Source organism: Lutra lutra, chromosome 12 (genome assembly GCF_902655055.1).
Source record: "Lutra lutra chromosome 12, mLutLut1.2, whole genome shotgun sequence".
Classification (NCBI taxonomy): domain Eukaryota; kingdom Metazoa; phylum Chordata; class Mammalia; order Carnivora; family Mustelidae; genus Lutra; species Lutra lutra.
In genome coordinates, this window is record NC_062289.1 from 82675564 (window position 1) to 82703522 (window position 27959).

The following is a 27959-nucleotide window of genomic DNA, read 5'->3' on the forward strand; positions in this document are numbered from 1 at the left end:
GAAATGGGCAGCCTGCTGTCTTCTGACCTCCGGGGTTCCTCTTTATGAGCTTTCAAAAACAAAGGCTACAGGGAGAAGACAATACACTATTGACGGGTACCTGAGGAAAATGCTGGAATGTTTGGCTCATTTAAGCTGGACGAGGCCCAAATCCTGGAGGCTGTTCTGGAGATTGGATACTTGGAACAATATTCTGGCTATTACTGGGTGAGTCACTCGTGGGAGACAGAGAACCGTGTTGTTGGCGGTTTCGTTGTGACTTCACGACAACTCATGCCTTTCCTTCCTCACCCCCTTTATGCCGGCTCAAAAGAGCATTCAGTACCTGACGTGGAGAGAGGCCTGATTTCTCTTGATCTGCTCCTGGGAGACTCTCAGTAGAACTTTCTTTGGAGATGGGGACAAACTGTGGGGTGCGGAATGTTGCTTTGTGAATTACCAGGCACCATTACTGTGGGAACGAGTCACAGAGCTTTGAAGGTTTGACATTCTGGAGTCCTTGCATGTGCAGCTGACCAGCAAAAGGAATGTTTCTCCCTCAGGGCCCTTTTGGAGCTGGGGACGTTCCGGACCCCAGCGCTGGGGCCTGGGATTACTTTCTCTACCAACACAAGCTCGGATGAAGTCCTAGAGTCTGTGGGTGACAGGGCCACTCAGACCTCCTGCCCGGCTCTTACTGGTTTTCCCACGAGAGCTCACTGCATCATTTATGAACTAGAGCATACATTCCAATGAATTACATCCTAAGAATTCAAGGTAGTCATGAATGGCCCATTTTGACCCAAACCGTCATGACGGTTCCACGCTGTGTGTCCAGGGCTACGGAGCACAACTCAGGCATGACAAATGATGGGGCGACCTGCATGTGTTCAGCATGAATTAATGTCCCAGGCAAGCTGTGATACGAAAACGAAAACAAAAACAAAAACAAAAACTAGTCACGGAACAATATAGACCAGAAAATGGGGGGAAAAAAGAAAAATGAAGAACAGTTAAAAACCAAATCAAGAAATTTCTGTTGAGAGGTGGTATGGCACAGTGGTCACCGGTGAGGGTCAAAGGCAGACTGAGTCGGACCCTCTTCCACAGCTAGCTAGCCCTGGCCCTCTCTGAGCCTCAGTTTCTCTGTCTGTAAAATGGGGATAATAGTAACACCCTCGGGGGATTGCCAGGGGCCATCTAGCGGGATCTGTTAAATAAAGGAATCCAAAGGACCCCACCACTGCTGCCTGGGGTTATCACCTCTTCACGGGAGCTTGGGGACTAGGAGGGCACGATGTCCTTCCCACCACATTCTACAAATTTTGGAACTTCCTAGCGTCAGCATGTGTGGGTTACATGTATACACTTTTAATAATAATTTTAAAAAGAAAATGAGTCATGCAATTTGTAAAGGGTTAATGTGCAAGATATTTTCAAGATGTCCCGGCCCACCGAGGGGCCATCCTGCAGGTCGCAGGGTTGGAGAGGGAGATGGAGCACAGGGCAGCTCAGCCCCACGGGCAGGGCTGTGGGTGGGGACAGGCTGGCAAAGGAGAGCAGGGTCGTTGGACCTTTTTCAGAGTTGGGTGGGGAGATGGTTTTCCTCCTGAGAGGCCCCTCTCATGTTTCCTGGGGGCTTTGGGACTGAATGAAGGCCTTTAGCCAAGCAGGTTCCTTCCTGCCTGGTGCGATGAGCTGAGATTAAAGGCTCTGTTGACGCACAAAGGAATAGTTCCATCTGGAAAATTCCGTGGCATGGTGAGGCTTACCAGGACTTTAATGCAGGGGTCTGGGAATTCCTGCGTGTTCACGAAGAGCTCAGAGCGGTGAGGTGGAAAGGGGCCTATTCGGTTGTGTGGTTAATTTTTATGGAGCTAGACCTACTACGTGCCAGGCCCCATTCTAGGCACCGAGGACATGGCCGAGAGAGGAATAAATGAATGTGAGAATTCTAGCTAGTTGTGAGTTCTACAAAGATGATCAAAAATTTGATGAGGTCGAAGGGGTCACGTGAGTGTAGGGCATGGGGGAGCAAGTCCCCTTTCAGCCAAATGCTAAGGGAACAGGAGCATTCTGGGCAGAGGGGAGGCGGGGGTGGGGGGCTTGGCAAGTTCTGGAAAGTGCAAGGAGGTCTGTGTGGCTGGAACCGGATGGTTTCTGGTGGGGTGGGGGGAAATGGTGGGAATGCAAACTGGTTTGGAAATGGGGTCTGTGACCAGGTTAAGATGAGGTCATTAGGGTGGGCATTAATCCCGTGTGACTGGCATCTTTATGGGAAAGGCAGAGACATAGGAGAACGTCATGTGCAAAAGAAGGCAGGGGTGGGCAGGACACAGTCACAGCTAGAAATACCTAGGGGGCCACCAGAGTCTACAAGAAGCAAGGAAGTTCCCTCCCCAACAGCCTCTGGGGGGAGTTCAACCCCACCCACACCTTGGTTTCAGGCCTCTGACCTCCAGAGCTGCCCTGGGCCACCCAGCTTGGGGGTGGGTGGGGGTAGGAGGGGGGCTTTGTTCTAACACCCCCTAGGCTGCTAGCACATGCCCTTCAGCAGGGGAGGGTGCTAAGGGCCCGAGGGGTTCCCCGACTGGCCACAGCCACACAGCTGGTCAAGGTCACAGAACTTGAACTTGGCCACAGCTCTGTGCCAATCTAGTGCAACTGCCCCTTTGTCCCCACCTGTGCCCCCCCCCCCCCCCGCCCCGCTCTGCAGGGTAGGGCTTCCTCCTGGCTCTGGGCATCTTGTCAAATGCAGGTTTCGGCTCAGTAGCAAGGGGGTGGGGGTGGCGGGCCTGGCTCCCACCCGAGGCCGACGCTGTGGGTCCACGGACTGGGCTTTGAGCAGCAAAGCAATTGAGGATGACTAAGCTGTGACCCGGCCACCATCCACTTCTACCTCCCAGACTGTTATTTTGTTCAGTATTCGACCCTCAGGGACAATGACTCAGTCTAGCTCAGGGGTGAATCCCAATTAATTTAGCCAGGAGTCAGCAAACTGATTTTCTGTAGAGTCAGATAATAATTCTTTTAGGCTTCATGGGCCAGACCATTTCTGCTGCAACTACTCAGCTCTGCTGTTGTAGCACGAACTCAGTCCTACGTTAAAAACAAAAAAGTGTGTGGCTGTGCACCGATAAATCTTTATTGACTTGGGGCCAGACTTGCTGACCCCGGGTCTAAGCCAATCCATGGCTGCCTATGTCCCTTGCCAGGGCTTCACGTGACCCAGCTCTAGCAATGAGATGTAAGGGGTCTCCACTGGGGGTCTATGGGGAATCTTTCCTTGCTCTTTAAAAAGAGAAACATGGGGAGTTCGGGTAGCTCAGTTGATGAAGAGGCTGCCTTCAGCTCAGGTCATGGTCTCAGGGTCTTGGCTTCCTGCTCAGCAGGGAATCTGCTTCTCCCTCTCTCTCTGCCCCTCCCCCCTGCTTGTGCCTTCTCTCTCTCACTCTCAAGTAAATAAATAAAATATTCAAAAGAAAGAGAGGGAGAGAAACACGACGAAGAGATGACTGGCTCATCTTGGGCTGCCCTTTGTCCTGGTGGGATGTGATGACTGGATCTGCTGCAGCCATTTTGGGACCTTGAGGGGAGTGATCTACACTGAGGGTGCAGAAGACAGACAGGGAAGGACCCTGGTCCTGCCGCCACCATAGAGGAGCTGAATCAACCCACTCAGAAGCTCCTTCATCATAGGACTTCTTACAGAAAATATAAACCTGCATCATTATTAAAGGTGTTTGAATTGGAGTTTTGGGGCTATTTGCTGCCCAAGACATCTTGACTGATAGAGCCTCCCTCAGGCGCCCCAGGCCACTGAGCTGCTAGCCTCTCCTTCCCCAAGTTACAGTGCTCTTCCTTCGGCCCTGTAGGCAGTGACCCATGCTGAACTGGGAGTCTAGAGATTTGGTTCCCTACCCCAAATCCGTGTGACTTTGACCAAAACAGTGGCCTTCCATCTGCAAAAGGAGGGCAACTCTACTGGTCAGACAGGTTTGCTGTGAGGTCCTGGGCAGGTAAAGTAGCCAGAGGGAGGACAGTGACTCACACAGTCCGGGGTCCACCCACACATCCTGGCTCTCTGGCTCCCATCCGGCAGTTTCCGGTGCCTTGCTCCTAACTTCCTGCCCTCTTGCCTAGGTTCTGTGTCCCACTCTTGGGCTGCTGGAAGTGTTTTGGCCCCCTGCTCTAACTGCTTCGTGCATGTTAACTGTTCTGGTCCTCCTAAGGCCTCTCCAGAGTGGGTACTGTTATCCCATACTGCAGAAGGGGAACCTGAAGACCAGAGAGCCTCAGTAACTCGTCCAGAGTCACACAGCTTGTCTCACTCCAGAGCTCCTGGGGTAACTGCTGTTCTGTACTACGCGATGGAGTTCTGGGGCCAGAAGTCCCGGGTTTGAACTCGAACCGTGACCCTGGGCAAGTTCTGTTGCCCCTTTGGACCTCAGTCTTTCATCTACTAAATGGGCTGCATGAGAATTAAGTGAGTAACATTTATAGAGGGTAAGGACGCAAGACTCATCAGCAGGAATTCATTATTGTTGAGAGGGATGTCTCTGCGCCGGCTTTGCCCTGCTGGCGTGGTGAGTGGGTGAGGAGCTCTCAGGTCCCTAGGGGTCCCCTGTGGGAGGAGAAGGGAGAGCTGACCAGCTGCGCCCCAGCCCACCAGTGCCCAGGAGGGCAGCACGGGGCCTACGCAGAGGAAGGGCAGCCAGCCCCGTTGCCATGGCAGCAGCCTCCAGCACTTTCCCAGCTGTCTGAGGAGCCCGTGGGGTCTCCGCCCACCTCCCCTGCTGAGGGCAGCCAGGTGGCTGGGGAGTGTGTTGGGGGGGCCTGCTTACGCAGGGACGTCCTCCTGGTTTGCAGCTGGGGCGGCTTCTGGCCCTAAGTGCACATCACTCAGGTATGACCCACGAGGGCGGCCACACAGGGAAACCTCAGGCTGCCCCTGAGGCCCCATGAGCACGGAGAGTCTCCCACAGGCCAGAGCAGGTGGCCCCTGAGGCCGGCCAGGGGAGGGAAGCCCGCCATGCGCCCTTCCAGGAGGCAGGAAGGAGCAGGCAAGGTTTGAATCCAGCTCGTCACTGTCTAGCTGGGTGGCCTTGGGCAACTTACTTTCTCTCTCCCGGGCTCAGTTTCATTGTCTAAGAGAAATAATTAACAACCATGAAACAGGCCCCACAGAACCTGCCCTTTAAGGTCACTGTGGGGGACTTGCGTCCCACAGGGGCTCTGCGCCGACCCATCCCTAAGTGCAGCTCTGACCTCGTGAACACAGGCTGTGTGCTGGGGGCTGTGTTAAGCACTTTGCGCGCAAGCCCGGGAATCTTCCCTTGTCTGTGATGTTGTCCTATCAGTGTTGCTCCTATCTGACAAATAGGGAAACTGAGGCACGAGGGGGTTAAGCCCCAGCAAGACCTCTGCTTCCCGCAGTCCTCCTCTGTTTCACTGAGTAGGGTCCCTCAGATAATACCCAGGACAGGAGTCGGCATTAACTGGGCACCTACTGAATGCAGGCATGGTTCTGGCTACTGGGGTGAGTGGAGATGAATTGGGCAGGACTGGGATCCTCAGAAAGCAGGCCAGGCAGCTCAGAGACCCCCAAGTTCTCGTCCTCCTCTAGGATTTCTCGATTCTGGCTTAAAGGGGGGTCAAGTGTATCCCACGACCTCTGTCTTGGAAAGGTCAGCAACACACAGTCTGACAGCAACGACGGCAAACTCGGCTCATGGGGCCTCCGGTCTGTCTCTTCTGCCTGACGGCTCCTTTTGGGTAAATATTAGGTCAAATCAAACTTCTAATTCCCTGTCAAGTTGTTTGTGCCCCCCCCCACTCCAGCCAGATGTCCCCTCCCTGCCTCCTTCCCCAGGACACATGGATCCTCAGGGTGGCACGAGGGAGTAGGTCAAGTCCTAGGGCCATCTTGGGGTCTCTGCTGGGCTGTGCCGGGGTGTGGCTGGTGTCTGTGCCCTGGGCATCCCAATGCCCCAGGAACTGGGGTTCGTCCTGCCTATGGCGAGAGCACAGAGCAGAGAACCCCTCCGGTCACCCCCCAGCTCCTCCCAGACCCCGCCCCTCCCAGATGTCACTATTGGCCATTGCAGCCAGGCTCAGAACCTTGGGCAAGGGCCTCTCTGAGCCTCAGCTTCCTTGTCTGTAAAGTGGAGCTGGAGATCCCCGCTCCACTGAGAAACCCCCATCCTGTTTTGCGGAACTGAAATAATGCAGAGAAAGTGCTTTACAAACCAGAACCCTGTCCTTGTGACTCATTTCTGTCCTACCTTCCTGGCTCGCCTAGTGTGGAGTGGCGGAAAAATATGTGCGTGTGAAACTCTCCTCCTCCTCCCTTTTGTACTCCTTCCTCTCCCTCCCCCTGCCTCCCTCCCCCTTCCTTTCCCCATCCTCCCCCTTCCTCCCTCTTGTCTCCCTCCCTCCTTCTTTCCCTCTCTCCCCTCCCCTTCCCTCCCTTCATTCTCCTCTCCCTTCCCTCCCTCCCTCCACCCTCCTTCCTCTCTCCTTCACTCTTCTCCTGGCTTTTACAAAAAAGAAATCAGGAGCTCAGAGCAGTGTTCCCCTGTGAGGGTTCCACCCCTGTAGCGGGTGGTGGAGACCCCAGAAGACAGCTCAGCCCTCCGGAGCTGCCGGCCAGCGTGAGGAGGGAGCATTATTCTCTGTAACGGCGCGGTCATCCTCAGCACTTTTCCTGTTCAAAGTGCTTTCTTGGCGCTAAATAATTAATTCTCCCCACGCTCCCATGTGAGGGAATAAATAAATGTCACTTGTACGGGGTGACTAAGCCCGCAGGGCACCAAGGCTGACAGCTTCAGGCGCGGAGGGGTCGGCTGGGGACCGCGAGCGGAGGCTCAGCCCTGGGCCCCAAGCTCCGGACAGCCCGGCCTCTCCTGTGCCTTCATTTTCCCCCATGCGAAATGGGAATCATCCTGGGCTCCCGTCCCAGACTTACTGGGACAAGGTCAAATGCAGCCTCTCCAATACAGGTGGAAGGTGGGCCCGAGGCTTCCTGCCCAGGGATGCCCACTGCAACCCCACCCCCACAACCCCAGGGGTCTCCTTCCCCAGACTCTCCCCTCCTCACCCCTGCCCCGCCCAGCCCCGCCTGCTGCAGCCTAGGGCCTTGAGCATATCGAGCCTGTCCATCTTGGGCTTTTCCCAGCTCTTCTCTTCCCCTGGGAGCCTGAGCGCTGGCTCCTCACTCCATCCAGGTCTCTGCTCCATGGCACTGCCTCCGAGAAGCCTTCCTTGACTGTCCCATCTACAATGGGCAAATGGATAAGGATGTCATTGCCTCTCCCCTCACCCCTGCCGGGTCAAGTACTCGGTGTTGCTCATCTGGCCCCCTGCCCTGGAGACCGCGAGCTCTGTGAGGCCGGGGACCCTGTCCTGGCTCAGCAATGCATACCTAGCGCCCAGCACACAGTAGCTGCTTAAAGAATCGTTTGTTCATGGCTGTTTCCCAGGGCCTGGAATAGCTTGTGGTGCATAGTAGGTGCTCAGTAAACACTTGTTTGCTCATGGATCCCATCAGCTGACACAGAGTAGATGTCTAATACGTATTTGTTTTGTTCATGGCAAGCATAAACAAATGTTTCGTTTTCCTCTGGCACATAGTAGGTGCTCAACAAATATTTGTCCTGTTCGCTCTTGTATCTTTAGTGCTTAGCAGTTAGTAGGCACTTGGTGTTAGTGGATAAGAGAAGGTATGGATACAGTCGGACAAAGGGCTCTGCTCTCCCCACAAACCCAGACTCTTCCAGAACAGAGATGCCTACATTGTGCAGTCAGGGCCGCAGCAGCTGTGGGCCCACCTCTGGCCGGCCCTGTGTGCATCGGTCATCTTGCTCTGAGGAGCACCCCCGGCCTCCCAGGCAGCACACGGCTCCACCACGCTCCATCAGCTTTGAGGAGGCTCGCCCCAGCGCCAGGCCTGGCCACGCTGGGAAGGGGGGCCCGCAGATGGCTAGCCATCTGGCCGCACAGAAGGCTGTCTGGGCCGGCGCCCCCACACAGGCCCACGCTGTACTTCCTCTTCCTTTCTGTGCCGGGGGACCAGTGGGGGGACTCCAGGGCAGAGCCAGGGGTCCCTGTCCCCTCCCCAGACTTCTGGCTCGCATCCCCAGAATATGTCACATGTGCACCTGGCCTCAGCATCCAGGATGCACTGGGCTGTAGGGTCTCTAGAGGGGCGTGGCCAGGGCTTCGAGGGCGGGGCTAGGTAGGCAAGCACGGGTGCCCTAATCCCCCCCAGCCAGACAGCTGACTCTTCCTCCTCCCTGGGGTCAGCTGAGACCAGATGGTGCTGTTGTTGCCCCCCAGGCCTCGCTGCAGCGACGGAGCCCGCAAAGGACGGGCAGGCAGGACCCGGGGACAGAGGACAGGAGCGTGTCTGCATGTGCACACACGTGTGTGTGAGTGTGTCTGCCTGTCCACAGACGCCTGGAGGAAGATGGCATGTGGCAATTTCCCGGATCGTGCATGTGAGTGAGGCACCGTCTGTGGTTGAGTTCGTGGTGTGTGTGTGTGTGTGTGTGACTACCCCTGAGTGTGAGCACGCATACCCCTGACTGCGTGTGTGCCTGTGTGGGACTGCGTGTGCTGTCCCAGGGGTGTTTCTGCGGATTTTCCATTTTGGGGCAGGCCTCTGTGCAGGTCCGAGTGTGCACGGGATGGATTTGTGCACAGGCCAGTGGGCAGCCTGCCTGGGTGCGTGCTAGCCAGCACACACAAGAAGCTGGCGGGTCTGGTCTATCTGCGTGCATCTGTGTGTGTGCACATGTGCCATGTACTGCATGCGTAGCCGTGAACTTAAGGACGTGTGGGTGTGCATGAGTCCATGCATGCGTATACTTGTATGTGTGGGTGTGTGTGTTTGCATTTAGGGAGGGGCTAATGTGTGTGTGTGCCCATGTGTGTGTGCAGGGGGGTGGTGAATGTGTGGGTGTAGCTTCATCGGAGCATGGACACTGGGGTCAGGTCACTTGGATTCACATCCCAGGCCTGTCACTTACTGGAACACGTGACTTTGGGCAAGTCGCTTTAACACCTTGGACTGTGGTAGGGCAGCGCAGCTTCCGTGGGAGCCCCAGGGATCTTGGGCTCTCCCTGGGGGTCAGAAGTGAGTTCAGAGAGTTAAGGAAGGTTTTCTTAAGAAATCAACATTTGAACTGGGTCTTGAAGAATGAGTAGGAGTTCAACGGTCAGAGGAAGTGTAGAACCATCCAGGCAAAGGGCCCAGCATTTAAGGAGTCGGTGATTCTCAGCTGCCGTCTTCTCTTCCCTGGATGCTGCCAAAAGCTTCTCTGCTGGTCTCTCACCCCCTTTCTGAAGTGCATTCTCCATTTGGACCAAACACCCCCCTTCCTTAGACCTTGCCCTTGGGCTAGCCCCTTGGCATCTCTGTGCCCGTCATCTCTGCTCTCCTGAGACGGTTGGGAGCTGGTTTCCTCCCTTGCCCCTCCTCATACAGACGAAGGTGACACCCAGCAAGGCGCAGAGGTCTGCTTGAGGTCACCCAGTAGAGCCCGGAGCAGAACAGTTTCCCAAGGCCTGGCCCAGGCTCTGTTAGGGGGTCCCAGTGGGGGTCTCCAGTTCGCAAAGCTTAGCTCAGACTTGAAGTTTAAACCCAGCCTGTCCTTTGATACACGCGTGGTAGAAGTGATATTCAAATGTCATTAATAGAACACATTCATTTGGGGGACGCCTGGGTGGCTCAGTTGGTTGGACGACTGCCTTCGGCTCAGGTCATGATCCAGAGTCCCGGGATCGAGTCCCGAATCGGGCTTCCAGCTCCATGGGGAGTCTGCTTCTCCCTCTGACCTTCTCCTTGCTCATGCTCTCTCTCACTGTCTCTCTCTCAAATAAATAAATAAAATCTTTAAAAAAATAAAAAATAAATAAAAACCCTTTGCTCTTAAAAAAAAAAGAACACATTCATTTGGGCACCGTTTGGCTGGTTCGGGAGACACAGCTGTGGCCAAGGCAGAAGCAGCTTCCTTAGGAACTGGCAGCTCGGACCCCTGCCGTCTAGCCTGGCGGCTTCGTGGGTCCTCACCAGGGGGAGGTAGGAGGGTCAGAGCTGGAGAAATTGAGACATGGGAGCAGAGGGCCAAGCGATGTGGGGCCACCAGCCAAGGGAGGCAGGCGGCCTTTAGAAGTTGAAAAGGCAAGAAAACCTTCTCGGCCCGGCGCCTCCAGAAGGATCCCAGCCCTGCGGACACTGAGGGCTCAGACCCACCGAGGCCCCATTCAGACTCCTGCCCTCCAGAAGCGTGAGATTCATTTCGGTTGGCTGAAGCCGGCATGTTTGAGCTCATTTGTCACAGCAGCAGAGCGCAAACTAAGACCTGCGACCACTGACATTTAAATGTAATGAAATTGCAGATTTCGTTGTCTTCCCCCACTCCCCACACGCACCAGCCACTTTCCAAGTACCCCGAAGCCACAAGGCTGCCTAAGAACCATGGAAACATTTTCTCAGAGATTCGGGAGGTCAAGCCCTGAACGCAAGGTGGGGGTGGGGTCCTGCTCCCTTGGAGCCTTCCTGCCCCTGGTGGCTGTGGCTTCCTCCGTGTCCCCGGGCACCACTCCAGTCTCTGCCACTGACCTCCCCTCTGGGCATCACCTTGTCCGAACTTCCCTCTTCTTATAAAGACACCTGCCATTGGATCGGGGTCCCCCAAATCCGGTGTGACCTCATTTTAACCTGTTCCATCCGCATAGACTCTATATCCAAGTAAGGTCACACTCCCAGGTAGACATGACTTGGTTTCAGTTTGCGGGGAGGGGGTGGAGACACTATTCAACACAATACAGGCCCTCAGCAATTATCTAGGGTCCTAGTGGGTGTAGACCTGTGCTCCCGGGAGGCAGGCTGGGTAATTAGGAGCACAGCCAGAGGCTGGAGGTCCGGGTTCAAATCCCGGCTTCAACGCTAACTGGCTGTCTGACCTTCAGGGAGGCTACTTAACCTCTCTGGGTCCCATGTGGGCATGATAACAGCATCTCCCATTACCTCGTAGGGCTGTTGAGTATTAACGAGATAGAGCCTGGAGCCTCTTGGAGTCACCTCAGCACACAGCGAGCCCAGCCCCGAGCCCTTGCTATTATCGCAATTTATGATCTTGCCCAAATGGTTGGGAAGACCTGGGGTGATGCAGACACAGCATTAAATAATGCTCAACAGCAAGAAAGTCGCTCCCTTTTTCCTCTCCATTCTTCCGCCAACTTCAAGGCAGAAGATCTCCGCAGGGTGCTGATGTGTCTCTGTGCCCGGCTAAGGCTGGCTCAGCTACCTTTTCAGGAAGACAGGAGAAAGTTCCTGTCTCAAAAACCATCGGGCAGCAGGATGGAGACCAGGTTTCGGTGACCCATCCCACCCTGCAGGTTTGTTGTGTTTATTTTCACGCTCACCTTCCGTCTGGAGCAGGTGATATGGGCTTTCCGGTGAGGGGTGATCTGACTTTTCCTTCTGAAGTCACGGCTTCTCTTGAAGCCAAGAGAGAAATCGAGGGGTTGATGTCACAGAATTGAGAAGATCCTAGTTCTGGCACAAGGGAGGCAGGATCTCTCCCCCAGGGGACACGGGGGGTGGGGGGGTGGCGCGCAGGGCTGTATGCTGATGTCCCTTGTCCCGGGCAGGCAGCCACCTGGGCATTGAGGTCAAGTGTGGAATGTTTCCTTGTATGCGTCAATGATTTGATTATCTGGATTATCTTTTGTGTAGACTCCGCCTGGGGACAGTTCACATCCGGGCCCCTCTCCCTTCTTTTTGGAGGTGACCTGCCTGGAGTAGCTGGACCGGATGGGAATCAGGAAGTCCCACAGGACCTGAGTTAGGGGACCAAGGGCTGAATGGTGCTGAGAAACCGGGGAGCCTCCTACTCTCAGCAAGAGGACATTGTCTGGCCCGGTTTGTGGACGCGCTTAGCAAGTTCACCGTCAAAGGCTTAATGCGCTCCGTCCCTTCAGGAGGTGACAAGTTCCATTCACAAGTCAGTGAGAGCAGGCGGGGCCTTCCTTCTGGAAGGGCCAGCACAGTGGAGGACAGTCTGTCCCCAAGGCTCGGGGGGCTGCCACTTTGTCCTGAGAAAGTCATAGCAGGTGCCTGGCGGTGTGGCCGGGCCGGCTTCTGCCAGCAGCCACCAAGCTGCGTGCAGCTCCGGGCACTCGGGGACTCAGGCCCTCTCTCTGTCTGGGACAGACAAGCACGTCCAGGCATGCAGGCGTGTGACACTGGGCTGTGTTATCAGGCCACACTAGCCACCGTGAGAGCCTCTGCCCACAGTCGCCCCATTTCCAGGATCTGCTGCTGTGTGACAAGTGGCCCCAAACCCACCGGCTTAGTGGTGTAGCACAACAGCCCTGACTGTATTGTCATGTTCCTGTTCTGGTGTTGATGGGGCTTAGCCCGGGGTTCCCGGGCGGGTCTCCCGGGCGGGTCTCCCAGGCAGGCACGGCTGCGGGGTGGTGGGGTGGTGGGGCTCAGGTCCACTCCAGGATCGCCCGCCATGCACTCATCTCACAACTCCTACAGTTGACACTGGCTCTCCGCTGGGACCTCAGCCAGGGCTGTGGCCTCCACAGGTGGCTTGGGCTTCCTCATCGCATGGGGCCTCCAAGGAAATGTGTCCCAAAAGGATCAGGAGGAAGCTGCATCGCCTTCTGTCTTGCAGCCTTGGACGTCCCATCCCAGGACGTGTCCTGGCCACGTGACGGCAGGAGGGACAACGACACATTGTAAAGGGAGTTTGTGAAAGGAGAGAGCTGGGGGCTGCCTTGGAAAGTACACAGCCATCCCCACCTTTCCGGCCCAGACTCTTCCTGGCCTCTGATTCTGCGGACCTCCAGCAGGCACCTGCTGTGTGCGAGCTGCTTTCACGTGAATGCCGCGAACTCCCCTTTGCGGCGGATCTGTAATCTTCCTGTCGACAGGGGCAGGCTCTGAGGGTTGGAAGGTCAGAATTTTCTAAGCCTGTGGCCTCCGTGATGGATTCAGGGAACATCAGGTGACCCAATTTGGTCCAGTCAGAGGTAATCCCAGAACTGTGGCAGGCCCCGCTGGGAAGAGAGATTTCGGGAGGACTAACCGTGGAATTCAGCTCGGTCTGCTGGGATGCCTTTTCCATCTGGAGGGCAAGGCCTGCCTGAAAATGAAGCCAACAAGAACACACACAACCACGAGACAGAAAGAAGCAGCACTGGAGGCCAGTGCTGGAGCCCCTGGATCCAGCCCCACCTGAGGCTGGCCCTACCCTTAGATTTTGTTGTTACCAAAGCCAATTACTTTCCTCTTTTAACTGAAGCCAGTTTGAGTTGGGGTTTCTATGATAACTATGACTCTCAGCTTACAAGGAGGCAGAAAACAGTTTTCCGTGATGCCGTCCCTACAGATACCAGCTCACAGCTTCTCTCCTCACGGCTTTTGGCTCTGTGCTTTGCAGGGGGCGGTCCCCTGACTGACTCCAGGCCCTGTGTGTCACCCACAGGCACCTGAAATTTCATCACCACGGCTTCACTCTTTGGGGTTCAACCTTCTTCAAATGATTGTTTTAAGATCTTGATCCCTGGAGAGCAGAACTCAGTCACTCTGGCCCACGGGAAAGTTGGATGAGGGCAGACAGAGCAGTGGGTAAGGAGTAACTGGGGACATTCTTGGGGACAGTCGGCTTGAAGCAGAGGCAGACAGGGGGTCAGCGTGACAAGTCGGCGTTGTCACAGCCCCTGTGCTGCCCCCTGTGCCAAGCGAGGCCCGTGATGGGCGTCGGTCTCCAGCCTGTCGCAGACGCTGGTGGACCCCCGTTGGTGTGTGGATAGGACCGGGCTATTCTTCCCAGTCGTGTGGTTTTCCACTGCATGGATGTACCACAGTTTACTTACCCACTCTCCTGAGGTAGGCTTCAGAGAGTTTCCAGTAAGCCCCCTTTTAAATGTTAGCAGATGGCATCTTATGCTAAGCAGGAACGTCTGAGAAAGCCCTGGGGGGGATGGGCTAGCTGTATTTTATCTAGTGCACAGTACAAAAAATGCGTAAGGTCTCCTGGGTGACTCAGTCTGTTGAGTATCTGCCTTTGGCTCAGGTCATGATCCCAGAGTCCCCCAATCGAGTCCCTCCTTGGGCTCCCCGCTCAGCGGAGAGTCTACTTCTTCCTCTCTCTGCCCCTCCCCGCTGCTTGTGTGCCTGTGCGCTCTCTCTCTCTCTTCCTCAAATAAATAAATAAAATCTTTAAAAAATACAAAATAAATGCGTATCTAAAATCAAGATTATCCAGGAGGGGCGCTGTCCGGCTCGGGGCTCACTCTGGCCCAGGGCTGTGCGAATCTCCACCAGGGAAGTTGGCCTGCGAGGTGAGAACCTGCCTCCCGGCCTTGCAAGGGCCTGGAAGCTAAGCTCCCCAGCCCGCCCCTCCTCGGCCCCGGGACAACAGGCCTTCTGGAAGCTGCCCTGGACCCCGCCCGCCCTCAGCTGGATGGGAGACATTGAGCCCCACTCATTCTGCCTTCAAAGGGCTCCTGTCTGATCTGGGCTCCCGGGTGAACCGCCAGCCAAACCCTCGCCCAGGAAAGCACACTGGGCCCTTGTTTAGCTGCTGGCCGCCCGCAGGAGGTCAACCCAGCGGCCCAGCAGGATCCCTCGCTCAGCCTCGCTGTGTGGCACTGGGGGCCGGCTCAGCGACCTGCCCCGCCAGCTCCTGGCCCGCACGGAGCCCCGGGCACCTGGGAAGGAGGGAGGCCTCACACAGGCGACCCCGTGAGGGCGACCCTGTGTGCCTGCGTCTGCTGCCTAGTGGGAGGGCCTGTTGCTGAGCTCCGGGAGTAGCTCACCCCCCTGCTGGCCTCCAGCTCGCTTTCTTCCTCTGGGGGCATGAATGGCTCCTGCCCACCCAGAACTTTTCTGTCCACCATTCCGTGCCTCCAGACTGAGAAAGGATTCTCCTGGTAAGAAGCCAGTCTTGGGCCCTGCCCACGTTCAAGAGGAGAGGATTACACGGGGATCTGAGCACCAGGAGACAGCAGGGACCGTACCGGACATCTTGGGGTCTGTCTACCACACTGCTCCTTCTCCACCACTGGGGCCCCCAAAAGCTGTCAGAGTCCCTTCCCTTCCCCACTCTAGAGTCTCAACCGCTCCCGCTGCTCCAGCTGCCACTCCCGGGTCAGACACTCGCACATTTTAATCTCCCCCCTTCTGAGGGGACTCTCCCACTGTGTGCCTAATCCCGCCACCTGGATGTCTCCAAGGGACCCCAAAGTGTCTCAAGCCACTCTTTCCCACCTGCACTCCGGACCTCAGTCTCCGTGGGGCCGAGGGAGGGCACTTCTAGAGCATGTCTTTGGGCTCCTGGGCCTGGTGGGAACTGCCCTGTCTGGGGGAGGGCCTCCCTGGAGCTGTGACAGCAGGTGCTCCCCCTTGCCCGCCCCCAGTCCCATTCCCCAGCACACAGGCTACCTTCTCTGGGACACCATGGGGTGGGCTGTCCTGGCCCCTGAAAGCTCAGACTCTCTCCTCCTGCCCCCAGGGGGCGCCTTCCCAGGGGGCAGCATGCTGTCCCTGCTGCCATTTATAGACAGGTGAATGGATGGGCAGTGCTGATTCACGCTTGTCACCCTGGGCCGGGAGGAAGCAGCAGACCTATGTGCTCAGCCTCCTACATTAATTTCAGACTTTGCTGAGAAGAGGCCTGGTGGGAGGAGGGCCAGAGATGGGGAGGAAGGAGAAAACGGACAGCGAGCTTGTCTACACACCAGGAAACTCGCAGAAAAAAAAAAAAAAAAAAGAGTCCCAGTAAATTGGCTTGCAGGGAGGGAGAGAGAGGAGCCTGGTTCTATTCTCTGGTTTCTAATAGGAGGCAGGAAAAGAAAATCATTCTGCAAATTAGCAGTCCTCTCTCCACCGGGCTTTTATCCCCCACTGCAAGCACAGAGGACGTGGTCCCTGTGTCCTGCTGCAGCGTCAGGGGCTCGTTAATTAAACGGATGAGCAGATGTCACCGTTCATTAGGCCTCATGTGCAGGGCGACCGCGTGGCTCCCTCGGCAGACCCTGCCCGGCCTTGGCGCCCCCTGCTTAATTACGCCGGGACCCCTCGAGGCCCCAGCCCTGGCCAAGAGCTGCACTTCCCCACAGCTCAGCGGGGTGGAGGTGCCCCCCCCCCCCCCCGTGTCCTTGTAAGCAGGGGCACCACAGCCAGACGCCAGGTGATGGAGACTTTTAATTTCCATCACACTCATCCATCGGAGCTCTGTTTTAAATCACTTTAACAGCAGATTAAAAATATATAAGCTGATATTAGAGGACATCCTCAGTGCCTTTATAAATATCTTAAATCAAAACTTTGGCTTAATCACACTCGGGTGGTTAGAGGAGACTGGGTCGGGGAAGAGCTGGTGAGCCTTGGTTGGCAGGGGAGGGGTGGGGAGAGGGGAAGCTGTGGGGCGGGGGTGTGTGTGGAGGAGGGAGGGTCCACACGGACTAGGAGTTCAAAATATCCATCCAGACAAGACATGGTGATGGAATCCCCTCCTTACCCTCCACCCTCCTCACCCCCTACTCCCACCCTCCTCACCCCCCACCCCTGTCCAGACTCCACTGTGCGGCACTATAGCCCAGCGGGGGAGGTCTGCGGTGAACAAGTAATTGCACAAAATGACAACAACAATTACTAAGCTCGTGCTGTGTGTCAGGCACTGTTTCAGGCACTTGGCTTATAGTATCTCATGTAATCCTCCTAACAGCTCTATGGGATGATCACTGCCTTCATTTTATAAATGCAGCTAAGAGGTTTGGAGACTTGGTCAAGGTCACACTGTGCTTCAGTGAGAGAGCCAAGATTTGGACCCAGGCAGTCTGGCTCCAGAGTCTGTGGCCATTGTGCTTTCTGCTTGACTCTTGCAAAGTAACAAGTGTCAAGACAGGAAACTTTCCAGGGAGAGATGCTGGGGGTGGGGAGCATAACTGAGGCTTGACTTCACCCAGGGGTCACAGAGGAGGCTTCCCAGAGCAGGGCTGTTTAACCGAGGACCTGATGATAATGAGGAGAAAGGCACAGTGAAATGGGAAGTAGGTGGCAGGGGAGAGGGAACAGCAAGTGCAAAGGCCCTGAGGTAGATGTTTGTTCGCTGTGTTTGAGAACACAAAGGTCAATGTGGCTGAAGCTAGACCACGGTTTATGGGCGGATGGGATCAAAAAGAGACCTGTGGGTTGTCCCTGCTGGGAGGGCCACAACTGGACTCACTCCGTGGTACAGGGTGGGAGAAGAGTGGGAAAATCCCAGACTCCCCAACCTTCTGCTTCCATGGAATGGGGCTCCAAACAGAAAGGCAGTTGAATTCTAGAAGACTCCAGAGAATTCTTTTTCTTACCCATTGGAGCCTGCTGTGGTACCAGGAACAGCAATGATGAGGAAGATTGATAATGTGCATGGGTCTAGATGCCTGGTCTGTCTGAGGAGGAGGGACAGACGATGGCCTGGGAGATGGCTGCCAGGGGTGGGCTCAGGAGCTGAGGTCTGCCTTTGAAATGTCTCCGAATCCCAAAATGTCGGAGCCAAGACAACCTTTGCTTGTCCAGGCCAGAGCGAGGCAGGAACCTGAGCGACCTGGAGTCTGTGGCCACCCCAGTTTCTTGCTCCCTCAGGAATCCTACTGGCAATCCTATTGGAGAGATCCACGGAGGCTGTGACCGGTTCTCTCCACCCCTGCCTTCAGACAAACTCCCTCCACCATCATCATTTTCTTGGACTCACAGCCCTCCCTGTGGCCACACTCACCCCTACGGTCTTACCTCCACAGAGCAGCCACAGGGATCCTGCTGAATCTTAGGGCAACGTCGCTCTCCTCACACACCTACAATTGACTTCCCACCTCACTGGAGTAAAAGTCAGCTCTCATTTCGGTGGAAAAGGCCCAATACAATCTGGGCCCAAATCTTCCTTCGGGCATCCAGCTAAGCTCCTCCCACTCTGCCCTTCCTCAGCTGTGTTCTCCCTGGCTGCTTGGCTCTGCTTGGGACACACCAAGCCTACCCCAGGGCCTTTGCATTGGCTGTGCCTGTTTTCCGGTACACCCCTGAATTCCCGCCTCGTTCTCTTCTTTACATAGTTTTTACTTGAATGTCACCATTTCTGGGAGACCTGAGCCCCACTATTTAAAATTACACCCATCCCCCATGCTCCCTCCCACCCACCCTGCTGCATTTCTCTTGGTAGCATTTATCTCTGCCGGATATAGCTTTTATTTAACTTTTTTATTTTGTGTATTGCCTACCATGGAGAGTAGAAGTGTCACGAAGGTGAGGAGTTTTTTTTGGTTTGGTTTTTTTTTTTTTTCCGGTCTCCAGGGCTAAGGACAGTGCCTGTCCCCACCCGGATGCAGAGTCTATATTTATGAATGAATGAATGCCACTTCCAGGGCAGATGTCTGTGACCAGACGAGGCAGCAGTCCATGAACACACGCCGTGCGGATGCCTCGCTAGCCCACACCACACCCCTCCTGGCAGTCCTCCGGTGCAGAGGACGGCGAGTACGGCAGTGCACACCCCTGTCTTCTTGGTGCCTCGCAGGGTCTCCCGGCATTGACGGGAGGTGGGAGGCACGCAGGTGCTGCTGGCCCGTCCAGAACCTGTCCCCCTCGTTCTAGCTTTGGCATTTCCATTTTGCTCTGGGGACCATCTGTCTCCCAATTTCTGTCCAGGACAAGAAGGAGGGGTCCTATACACCCCAAGTTCCAGGGCCAGTCAGCAGAGTGCATTCTCTTGACCACAGTGGTTGGTTTGGGGATGGCCATGTGACCTGACATGGAACAATGAGAGCCAGCCCTGGAACTTTTGTGCCGATTACTGGAGCAGAGACGCTTTGTCTCTGTGGAGCTTGCTAAGCTAGAGGGATAGAAGCTAGGTGCTCCTGGGGGTGCTTCTGTCATCTTTTGGGGAGAGTTTGCAAAGGCAAACAGAACTGAGAGATGATGAGAAAGTGACTCTTAGCATATTTGAGTCCCTAGATCCAGCCATTCCTGAAGTCACCCTTCCCTAAAACTTTCCAGTTATATGACCCAGTGACTTCACTTCTCTGTTTATACCTGAGAGTGTTGGGGTTTCTGGCACTTGCCACCCAGAGTCATGAGCAGGCGCTGGCTCAAGAGATTGCCAGCTGCTGTTCAATCTCCTCGTCACATGGAAGACTGGCACATGGTTTAGAGGTTTCCCAGAACCTTCCATGGAACACAAGCTGACTCTCTCTGCCTTGAGACTTAGATTCTCTTGCAGTTTAGCTGGTGAACTTGGGGCAGTCACTTGCCCTCCCAGAGGGGGTGCCAGCTTCATCACCTAGAACACAGAGTAATAACTATGTTTGGTGTCCAGTGATGCTGGTAAATGGTCTTTATCACCTCAGCACTTATATACAACCCATGATGGCCTTGGGTCCTGCACTTCACCTCCCGTAACTCTTACCCCAAAGTAGTCACACTGGCTTTTCATTTGGTTTCTCAAACACAACAAACTCATCCCCACCCTCAGGGCCTTTGCACTTGCTGTTCCCTCTGCCTGGAACAGTCTCCCCTGAAATGTAGACATGGCTGGATCCTACTTCATCTTCAAGGCTCAGTTCAAATGTTGTCTCCTCCAAGAAGTCCTCCCTGACCTTCCCTTAAGGTCCTTGCTTACCCCATCTCCCTATCTTATTCTCTTTCCAGTCCTTGTAATTTCTGAACTGTTTTGTGAAGTAACATCTGTCTCCTCTTACAAACCCACAAACGGTAAACACAGGGAGCTTGCCCTTTGCTGTGGGTTATAACCCAGAAGGCATACTGTAGGGGCTCAGTGACTCTTCATGGACTGGCCATGTGACCTCAAGCTAGTCACTTGCCCTCTCAGAGGCCACCTTCTTTTTCTCATGAAGATGGCTCTGTAAGCCCTCAGATGATGTTGCAATCATATTGAAAAATGAGGGCTGCTTATTAGGTTCGGGGCAGGTCCTTCCAACCTCCCCACAAACCCCCACCGCACTCCATCCCTAATCCAACCCTAAAGGAGGAATTCTCCCTGCCGCTTAGGCTTCAATCCAAGAGGGCTTCCTGGAGCAGGGGGGCATTCTCTCCCCAGCTATATCAGACCCTGGGGCTCCAGGGTAGCCGCCTTCTTTTCAAAGCCTCCTCCTCCTCCCCTGTTTCCTTCCCAAAGTCCCGAGGCTTCTCGGCAAGCCCTCACCACCGTTATCGCCCCCGCCCCCGCCACGCCCCGCGCAACCCCTACCATTTTCTTCAAGAATGCAAGCATCGGTCAAGGGCACGGCCTCCTCCCCCAGCGTCCCCCGCCCCCTTGCCTGGGGAATTAGACTCTGGACCACGCCATCTGTCTGAAAACAATTAGCAATAAACGCCAGCACACTGGGGCTCCGGGTCACCGGGGGATGGAGCGGAGGGGGGTTATAAATCCAGAAGGTTCCCAGCTGAATCAGCCTTCCTGTCCACGGGCCAAGAAAAAAAATCCTCCCTGCGGCCCCGGGGAGAGAGCTTCCCGGCTGCCTCTTGCGGGATGCAGGATGCTGGATGTCGAGGAGGCTCTGGGGGAGTCTCACAAAGCCCCGGCCTCGGCTGGGGAGGCGGCGGGGACCATCTGGCGGAGTGCGGGACGCGTCCGGGCCAGACGGAGGAGCAGCCTTATTTGCTGTGTATTGTGTGTTCCGTTTCTGAAAACACTCCACGCACATGCTTCAAGTGTGTGGCTTGCAGCCAGCTGGGACCCAGGGTGGGGTACTTCCGAAGTGAGGGAGGAGAGGGCTGGGCCTGTCCTCAAAGTCCCCACCCACCCCACTGGCCCCTCCAGTCGGCGTCCTGCTCCACCCCTCCCCCCCTGCCCCGTCCTCCTCCTCCCCCACCCGCCTCCCCCTCCCCCTCTCCCCCCCTCCCCGCCCTCCACCTCCTCCCCTCCGCTCCCCCTTCCTTGGCCTGGGTCTAACGTTCCCCTGTTCAGGCTCTCCAGCCTTGCTCAAATGTCACTTCCCCTTACAAGAGAAGGGGAGTCCACTGCCAAACTCTACTGAGTTTATCTCCATGAGGTTGGCTCAGGGAGCTGTTTTTTAATTTTGGTAATTTGAATAAGTTGCTAGTGTATAAAAGCCAGGAGATTCTACATAAAAATCTGGATGTTCAGCTTCTTTTGAAAACTCCAAAAATCTGGCCAGCCTATGCTGTCAGCATGACCACAGTGAGCCCTGGGTAGGTGGGGAGGAGGTGGGCGGCTGCCCCTTTAGTCTGCTCCCACTTTTCTGCTCCCATGTTCGCTCATTCATTCACTCATTCAAAAGCACTGGGACCTGTCACTGTGCCCGAGTCTTTGTGGCATTTAGACTCTCACAAGGGAGACAGACGCTAAACCCTAGACCAGTGCATATATAATATAATGTCACATGGTGATAAGTGTTACTAAGGAAATATATAGCAGGGAAAGGGAACGGGTGTGGGAGGGACTGCCGGGAAAGGCAGACCCATCAGGCCTGAGTAAGATGGAGAGGGCCCAAGACAAAGAAAGATATTTTCTTGCTGAAAGGAACAGCAGGTACAAAGGCCCTGAGGCTCAAAACTGTTTAGTGTGTCTGAGGAGCAGCAAAAAGGCCAGTGTCGCTGGAGGGGAGGGAGTGAGGGGTGGCCAGGCCTCCTTTGGAATAGATAATCCAGACAGACCAGGGTCTGGGGTACCTTGGGTGGAGGCCTGTTGCTGCTTGAGACTCTGGGCAATGGACGCAATGAATCCTGAGAGATTTTCCCAACTTTGAGGACTCCAGGTGGTTTGATCCGGATTCTCAGCTTCTTCCTGACCAGCTTTGGGTGGTCCTGGCTGGGGTGGGGAAGGTGTAACCATTGGTAGTTAAAGCTCCAGTTGCCTGGGTTCTGATCCCCTCTCCCGCCACCCCCACCCTCCCCTCCGGCAGGGAGTCTCCCCATCTGCCAGTAATCAGAACCCACGTCAGGGGGCTGTTGTTCTATTAAGTGAATACCTGTGTGCACATCGATGTAAAAAATACCTACGCCAAATGTTTAGACAGGTGCCAGGCTCATACAAAGTGCTGTGTAACTTAGTGATTTCAGTTTAAGGAGCCAAGGAAAACGATTATTTAAGGGAGCGGCTCTCCAACGTTTTGGGCTCTGGACGCTGCAAAGCTTGCAACTTATGGAGGACACCAGAGAGGTCTTTGTGTGACGTGGGTCTTATTATTTGGGGTTTCTCTGATTAGAGATTGAAATTAGTAAAATTTTGAAACACGCATTAATTCATTTAAAAAGTGATAATATGCTCATTACATGTTAATGTCAAGAATGTATCCTTATAAAAAAATACCCCCCCCCCAAACGAAGAAGTCAATGAGAAGAGTGGCACTGTTTTACTCTCAGCTAAATCTCCTTCGTGTTCGCGGTGGGAAAGGAGTTAGTTCCGAGTGTCTGCATCTGCACCCTGTACCCTGTCTGTCATCTCTGCTGAGGAACAGGAAGGAAAACCGGATCACCAACCTGGGGCTGTAAAAGGTAGACCCTTGGACATCCCCCCAAAAGGGCCTCAGACTCCCGGGGTCCTCGGTCCACGTTTTGAGAACCGCTGGTTTAGGGGGACCCTGCAGGCTGCAGAGGGGGCATATAGCTGGCTTTTTCCCAGCTCGGCTCGTGGAGGCGCTGGAACCTGGCAGGATGGGAAGGAGGTGAGACCCAGCCCAGGTCTGGTGAGGCGGCCAGTAAAGGGGGAGTTGGAACACTGAATGCCATGAACCCCAACGGGGGGCAGTGTACAGGCCTTTGGGGGAACATCACATCCTGCCCCAGGAGGGGAAAGAGCTAGAGTCCCCTGCCAGTGCCAGAGAGCATCCATACTAATCAGAATTTTCACACTGGCTCCCAGGCCTGGGTCCCTCCGTTCTGGCTCTGTGTGGGTCACTGAAGGTTCCCTCTGACGGCTGCCAATGGCTTCAGTATGCCCCAGTATGCCCGTGATTACAAGGAGGACACTGAGCCTTCTGCCACCCAACACGGAGTCGGGGGTGTGGGTGGCAGAACCTGGGAGGGCTTCCTGAGCCTGGGGCTGCTGGGACAGCAGCAGGTAGAGCTGGGATGGTCCCGCTTCCCCAGCAGGGGAAGCCCCAGGGGGGCTGGGTGGGTGCTGGTTGGAGGGGGGGCGGGAGATCCTAGGGGCTCAGGAACAGAGGGCTGCCCCTGAGAAGTGGGGAAGCATCTGCCGCTTGCCAGCAGCTCTCAGACCCCTGGTTTCTTATCTGTAAACTAGAGTGCGAGCCCTACGTGGTTCTGAGAATGAAAACCCAGCTCATCTGCGGCCCCCTCACCAGCAGGACTTTCGCCAGGGCTCACTTCGGGCCCCTTTTGTGTGATGACTGTTCGTGTAAACGTGTCCTCGTAGGGCACTCGCATCTTTGCTGCATCCCTAACGGTCTTTCCTCTCCTTACCAGACTTGGCAGTTCTGCCTGGGGTCTAGCATCCTTATCCCCAATCTACAGGAGATAAGACTGAGGCAGGGTGTCAATTCCACGTGCAATTCCCTGCTCCGCCATCACGAAGCAGGGGAACAAAGCATCTGGACAGAAATTGTTCCGGGAATAGAAAAGAAAGTCAAAACCCCAGTGTGGGGTCGCTAACTGCCCCAGCTTGCTCTGTAATGAGCGGTTCTTGGCTTTCAGGATGCGGGGTGCTATTCCTGGGACGGTCCTGAGCAAGTCAGGTTCTGCTACCCTATTTCCCATCCCACGTCTGGGAGGGTAGAGGAAAAGAGGGTTTTGAACAAAGCCCCAAAGTTCCCCATCCGTGGGGGCCTTCCCTCCTTGGACCCCAGTGAAGCGGATCTTCTGGCCCCGAGAAGGGGTGGCAGGGTGGGCAGGTGGCCGCGGGGACTCATAGGAACAGGCACGGCCACTCAGGCCCGCCAGAATGACCTCATTTGCTTATCCCAGGATTTTAATAAGATGATTGTACCAGCCGGCGGGGGAGGCAGCCGAGGCCAAGAAGGGGTCATTTCACACCTGTCTACATACCAGAGGGGTTGGCAGATGGACCTTGGTGACCTAGGGTGCTCAGCCTCCTGGCTGGGATCAATCCTTATACGACCAGACAGTATGAAACCCTGCCTTGTTGAGCCCAAGGTCCTCTGGAGGCTGATAGCCAAGGAGTGAACATTGACACCAGTTTCCACCTGGAATTCCCTGAAACGCTGACCTTATTCACGGTGCTCGCCACAACCGTGTGCGGAGAAAACCAAAGGAGTGTATCTGGAGTCAGGTCTGCTACTTCCTGGCTGTGTGTCCTTGGGCAACTTGCCTAGCCTCTCTGAACCTGTTTCCTCATCTGTACATAAGGGTGTGTTTAGTTGATATTCTTGTTACTTGGTTCAACCTCTCAATCCGTTGAGAAGGTCAAAGGAGAGAGATTGGATTGTTGTTTTTTTGGTTTTTGGTTTTTTTGTTTTGTTTTGTTTTGTTTTATGTCAGAATGGAGGTTCAGAGAGGCAAGAGTGGCTTGTTCAGAGTCCCAGAGCTCTAGGATGAACCTGGGATTTGAACATGACTTTGCAAAGCTAATGCCTATCTCCTCCCCTAGCACACCTAGGCTGCCCGAGAAGGTGAGTAAAATGAAGACACACCATCAGGGAGATGATTACTTCTTGCTTCTCAAACTGTGGCGCCTGGACCAGCAACATCAGTCTCATCTGGGTGTTTGCCAGAAATGCAGAGTCTCGGGCCCCACCAGAAACCAGGTGAATCTTGTCTTTCAACAGTCTCCCTAGATGACTGGTGTGCACAGTAAAGTTTGAGAAACACTGGGCTAGATCGAGATTTCCTGGAGTATGTTCAGGGCAATGAGAGTAAATGTGATGAAAAGAAAAGCTACTGAGGGGAGGAGGGTTTGTGCCCAAATCAATCTGGGAAGGACAAGATTAAACAAAAAGAGAACGCAGGCCTTATCAGGGCATTTAATGTAGAACGATACCTTATGTGTCTGGAGGAGATATATTGCAATTATATCACAGGAACAGTGTTTTTTAGAAATTCCTCGTGTTCTGCTGAATATGCTGGGGGAAACCCTGGGTCTTGGAGATCCGAATGATAAAATCACAGCTCCCATGTGTTTGGCACTTACTATGCACCAGGCCTGGGGCTCCTCTATATGGTAGTATCTGACTTTCATCCTCAAAGTGATCTCATAATTCAAGGTAGCTCCTGGAGCTCTAGCCATTGTGTCTGCATCCCAGCAGCAGGAAAGAGGAAAGAGACCACTGTCCCCCTGAGTCATCCTCCTTTGAGGAGTCTTCCTGGAAGTTCCACTGAACACTTCTGCCTTCAATCACTGGCCAGATTTAGCCACAAAGAAGGCCGGGAAAGGTCACCCAGCTCAAAATCAAAATAAAAATGTCCTTTTTAGTTTTTTTCTGCTCAGATAAGCTTGAGAAATGTTGATAAACATGAAGGGAAACAAGCTCCTTACTGTAGGACTGTCCAGGTGAATCAAGGAGTTACTGATAACAGAAGCCCTAGTTTGAAATGGCTTCCTGGAGGGAAGTGTTATTATCTCACGACACATGAAGAGAGGGAGAGGGATGGTTGATTTGGTCGATTTGGCAACTCACTGTTGTCACTGAGGATCCGGACTCTTTCTGTGTTTGTGTTCTGCCGTCTTTAGGCTCTTCCCCTCGTGGCGCAATATGGCTGCTGTTGAGCCAGACATCCCGTCACAATGTTCAGAAGGCAGCAGAGTGAATATCCTTTCCTTGGGGCTATGTGTAGAGACAAGGAAAGCTTTCCCACAGCCACAGGACACACTTCCCCTATTGCTAGAATTTGCTGTGTGACGTCGCCTAGGCCAGTTGTGAACAAGGGAGGCCTGGGGGTGGGGGCGGGGTGCTCCCCATAATTGGCCTAAATCATTGCTGTCCACATGGGGCAGAAGTGGGACCAAGTTAGCACCTGGACAAAATCAAGGTTCTGCCGGCAGGGAAGGGGAAGGGTTAATGAGGCAAAACCAACAAGGCTGGTCATAGAGACCACAGTTGTGCAAACACATTCTGTGTAGTCCCCATGTGGAGGGAAGGTGCCCCGGCCCCCGCCTGGAGAGCCAGCTCCTTGTGGGGAAGGGGTTGGACGGGGTGGGAGGCCAGCACATTTGGACCAAGTGGACTGGAGAAGAGATTGCGTGAGATTAATATTCTGCCCAAGCTTTGTGTTGGAAACGTGGTATTAAAGAGTTTTCTGACACACAAAGCCCCACTTATTAGGGTGGAGGTGGAGAGCGGTGGCTCGGATCCCCCTCCAAGGAAGGGCCTTTTGCCCCAGCTTTGGGCGCCTCTGTTGGCAGATGGCCTCAGCTGTCAGCCCCTCTAGGACACCCCATGGCTGCAGAGCCCCCTCCTCCGGGTCATGGCCCTCCTGGAACTCTCCTCATCTGATGATTCAGCGGTTCTCAGCAGGGTAGGGGGTGGAGTTTCTCACACACACACACACACACACACACACACACACACACACGCACCCCGGGGACATTTGGCAGTGTCTGGAGACATTTCTGCTTGTCACAGCTGGGGAGGGAGTGACGCTGGCATCTGGTGGGTTGGGGTCAGGGATCTGCGCACAACAAAGGACGATCAGGCTGCAGCTGTCCAAGGTGCCCAGCTGGAGAAGACCCTGAGTGCTGATGAAGACAGGGATGAAACCCTGGCGGCTCGGCCCCCTCTGGGACCCTCTGAGAGGCCAGTCCAGCTCCAGAAACCCCCATGAGGGGGACGGCTGAGCAGCCCTCTCCCTCTGCCTCTCCCGTGTCCTTTCCTGCCCTTCCACAAGGTGGATCTCAAGGGCACACCTTAATAGACTGTGCATTTCACCTCCCTCTCAGAGTCTGCCCCTCTGGGGATGCGAACGGAGACAGTCGTTCTCCAGGAAAATTCTAGCAAGGCAAAAATCTGCTATGCATTCTGTAGGCAGTGAAAACTGCAAATCTCTGACTCCCAAGATAACTACTGTTCATCACCGGTGGATGTTCATCCTGAGTTTTGTTTTTTTTTTTTCCTCCCCAGGCATCTGGTAGGTACCTGTTCTTTGTGCTGGCCAGCTTCCAAGCTCTTTCTGGTAACCAGGCCTGGCCTTGGGGATCACCCCAAGGTGATCTCCTATGCTCAGGCCACCAGGTTTGCCAGGACCTGACTCCTTGCATCTCCTCCCCCAATCCCCCTCCCCAGATGGGCAGAGGACCCAGGCCTGCCTAATCAGCATAGTCCTGCCTTCTGACCTCTGTGATTGGTTCAGCAGTGGGCATGTGTTCCAAGCAAGGCAGGTGAGTGTCAGCCTGAGGAATCTGTTGGAAAAAAGAATGCTTTCTGCTCTTGTTGCTTAGCGGGTAGAACAGAAACCTGGAGCTGCCTGGAGCCCCAGGTGGAGAGAGACTGCTTGAGAAGAAAGCCAAAACAGACACAAACTGAACAGAGAGATGGGGAGTCTGAAATGGCCTGGCGAAGGTAGTAAGCCCTGGATCAAGCTACACCTGAAGACACATTCCTGTTTTTTCTTTCTTGCTTTCTTATTAGCCAGGACAATAATTTCCATTTTTTTGGTCATTGAGTCCCTGTTATGAGTTGAATTGTGTTCCTTCCCTCAGAATGATATGTTGAGGGGCGCCTTGGTGGCTCAGTTGGTTAAGCAGCTGCCTTTGGGTTGGGTTGTGACCTCAGGGTACTGGGATCGAGCCCCACGTCGGGCTCCCTGCTCAGCGGGGAGCCTGCTTCTCCCTCTCCCTCTGCCGCTCCCCCTGCTTGTGCACTCTTGCTCTCTCTGTCAAATAAATAAATAAAATATTTTTTAAAAAAAGAATGATATGTTGAAGCCTTAACCCCCAGGATCCCAGAATTTGACTGTATTTGAGAATAGGGTCTTTACAGAGGTAATCAAATTCAGATGAGGTTATTAGGTCAGGCCCTAGTCCTGG

At 54.6% G+C, this 27959-nt stretch overlaps 1 long non-coding RNA gene across 1 annotated transcript; it reads left to right on the forward strand.

Moving 5' to 3' along the window:
* On the forward strand, positions 1-27733 carry LOC125081634 (uncharacterized). The gene is made up of 3 exons (XR_007121765.1): positions 1-207; positions 24588-24744; positions 25668-27733. It is a non-coding gene; the product is annotated as an uncharacterized LOC125081634 (long non-coding RNA).
* Positions 27734-27959: the final 226 nt, after the last annotated feature.